Source organism: Pteropus alecto, unplaced genomic scaffold (genome assembly GCF_000325575.1).
Source record: "Pteropus alecto unplaced genomic scaffold, ASM32557v1 scaffold312, whole genome shotgun sequence".
NCBI classification, from domain to species: domain Eukaryota; kingdom Metazoa; phylum Chordata; class Mammalia; order Chiroptera; family Pteropodidae; genus Pteropus; species Pteropus alecto.
The window spans coordinates 2,789,147-2,792,639 of NW_006433948.1; positions in this window are offsets into that span (position 1 = coordinate 2,789,147).

The following is a 3,493-nucleotide window of genomic DNA, read 5'->3' on the forward strand; positions in this document are numbered from 1 at the left end:
GTCACGAAAGATCATATATTTTGCAATTCTGTTCCCATGAGATATCCAGAATAGGCAAATGTATAAGTACGGAAAGTGGATTAGTGGCTCCACAGCATTGAGGGTTCAGAGGAAATGGGGAACACTACTAATGGGTACAGGGTTTCTTTCAAAGTGATAAAAACATTCTGAAATTGTTGTGAGGGTCACAGAACCCTGTGAAAATAACTCACTTGTATACTTTAAACAGGTGAATTGCATGTGAATTACAGCTCAATAACATTCTTTAAAAGTATAGGTGAAATTCTTTTTTTTTAATGTGAGAGCTCTCCTTAGGTTTGGATATATAGATAATATATATGTAAAATGTATAATAGACAGGTAGGTGATACACAGAGGGAGGGAGGGAGAAATAAATGAGAGAGGGAGAGAGAAAGAAAGAAAGAAAGAAAGAAAGAAAGAAAGAAAGAAAGAAAGAAAGAAAGAAAGAAAGAAAGAAAGAAAGAAAGAAAGAAAGAAAGAAAGAAAGAGAGAGAGAGAAAGAAACAAAGAAAGAAACAAAGAAAGAAATACACAAATGAATGGATATAGATACATAGCTACATCTCCGATACATTAAGTGAACAAAGGCGCAAGATGGTATGTGAGATTGCACCATTTCTGTAAAAGAGGAAACACACATACACGTGCTTATATATGCATAGTTTGCAGCTTTTCTTAACCATGGTTCAGAGAATAAAGCCCTATAGAAGATTGTTTATGTGATTATTTTTTGAGTTGTTCCCAAGACCACACAGAAGTGTAACACTCTGGATGCATGGGCGATAAGCTTGCCCGTTGCATACAAAGGATGCAAAATACACTGAGTGTCAGGTGCGGATGGGAGGGAAATTTTTCGGTATGACCTTTTAAGACTTGAATTTTGAATCAAAAAGGAAATACTAAAAATTTTAAATGAAGTTTACTTATGGAAAAGGAAGAAAATATACTTAACGAAAGCTGGGTGTGTAACGAATGAAGTATACTTTTTTTTCTCGCAAGATTGTAGATACTAAAGCGTGTTTACTAGCTGAGGGCGAGACTCTGCGATGGAGATGGAAAGGCTGGGAAGGAAGAAAGAGGAGAAATGACATTGGCTCGGGCAGGACCCTGTACAGGTGGGAGGACGGAGGCCTGAGCGAGGGAGGGGAACAGGAAAGGCTGACCCCAAAAGTAACTGCATTTTGAGGCAGAGGGGCCTTGCTGGGCTTCAGGTTTCCTTATGAAGGGGAAGTAAGGATATCTTCAGAGTGGGAGGGAACAGGGATGGAGCAGGCGATCTGAGAAGACAGGTGAGAGAAGTTTTGCCTAGTACGAGAGCTGCTGGGTCGCTGTGTTTGACTGTTTTTCGTGGGGGGCGTCATGCATTTCGGCAGGGGGGGAAGCTCCACATGCCAACTACAGTTCAGGGCAACTAAGATGGGAAGTTTTCTGGAAACCTCGGCCCATGAGGACTGGCTGAAGAAGCTAGAACTACTGAACTTTTAAATAAAATGAATCTAAAAGGGGCAGATGAAAAAGGAACCACAGATAATAGGTCAAATACAAGACTATCTGCCATTTAAAAGAGGGCAGAACTGGGAGACCTAGCCCGAAGATTCTCACTACTATTACCTCCCCAGGTAGAATGTCACAGTCACTCATTGGTGAACGAATCGGTACAAGGACTGACAACAGCCCACCTCCGGAGGGATGGCGGTCAGGATGCAGGGGATGAAGGAGAGAGTGAGGGACAGCAGAGGCAGACAGGACCTTTGCAGGGCACAGCGAGAACAGCATAGTTCATCCATTCAGACATGCACATTTCTTCACGTTTTTAAGTTTTCTGAAATTGGGACGCATCTTGTATATACCTAATGGAATCCCACAGTTGCCATCGGTCTGGCGGCAGTTGCGATGTGGCTGTCGTTGCCTGACACCTTGTGGTAGAATCAGGGAGGCGCCAGAATCAAAACTTGCACAATGGTTGCGGCAACTTGGAAGAAAACCGTGGACAACAGTCGAACCTTCCCCTCTCCCCAGAACGCTGTGTCACCCACGTGCTTAACGACAGAGATAATATTATGTGCAAAATCGGCAACGTGCTTGCCGAGACAAAAAATCATTTGGAAGAGTCAGATTCCAAGTCTAAAGATGTTTTAGAAATACCTTAACCAATGTATTTCACTTTTGGTGTTCTTCGTGATGTGTGTACGAGTGATAAATGATAAAAATCCATTTCTAAGAAAGTCTTAAAGAACACCGTCAATAATGACAAACTATAAAGACTCAAAGCTAAAATAATATTGTGCTATAATTTACTTGGCAATATTTTGTTCTAAGTGGCGCATAAAACAAGGGTGCATCTTATACTCAATGATGTTTCAGATCAGATGAAATACAATAATTCTACATCTTCATAGTACCTATCCAAGTACTATATAATAGGTACCAAAAAATACTCATCTATTGGACATTAACAGATATATTCATTCATTTATTCACCAAATATTTACATAGAGTTTACTGCGTGCCGGGTACTGGATGCTGGATAGACAATGGTGAATAAGACAGAGTCTTCACTGTCATTGAGCTTAATTACTAGAGAAGACAGCAGTTCCCAAACTGGTCCCTCAAAATCAGTTCCTCAAGATACTCTAGGAAAAAAAAACAACACAGAACAGTTCTGTGATCAGATTAATTTGAGAAATGTTACATACTAAATTCACTTCTTCACAATGTATGTGAACACATTAAAGGCTTTAAAAATTCTTGCGATAAAGAACTTTGCTGAATTTTGTGTCACCGTGTATTCCAAACATAAATGGTGTAAACCCAGAATCAGAATCACGATACATAATACAAAAAGAACTCTTATAAATCAATTGGAAAAGCACAAATAATACGGGCAAAGGGCAGCAGGCAATTCATGGAAGAAATTACATCGAAAAAATGCTCAACCTAACTCACATTTAAGAAAGACACATTAAAACAATGAGGGGGTGGACCTCTGCCCATCTGATTGGCAAAGATGGAAAAAGATTCATGACAGTGTTATGAAGATGTGGCGAAGGGGACACTCCCATTCGCTGTGAAATGAGCCAATATTTTAAGAGTGCAATTTGGCAATAGCTACCAATTTTACTTCTATAAATTTATCCTCCAGAAATACTCGCACAGGTGCCCAAAGATGTACGTACGAAGGATGTCCACTGCGCCATTGTTTGAATAGTGAAAAACTGGAAAGAACCCAAATGTCCATCAATTGGGCATTTAATAAACTGTATTACATCCATGCAAAGATCTACCATGAAGCCACTGTGAAGATAAGGGAGTTCTAAATGAAGATGTCTGACTAAAAATATGTGCTTATCTCCCTCCTTTTGACATCCCATTAAAATGGTAAGAAAGGAGTAAGCCCTTAACAGTGAAGAAAGTGGGCTTAACAAATTTCCGGAAGATTGGAAACGTGTCAACTGATGAAACAGACTAGAAC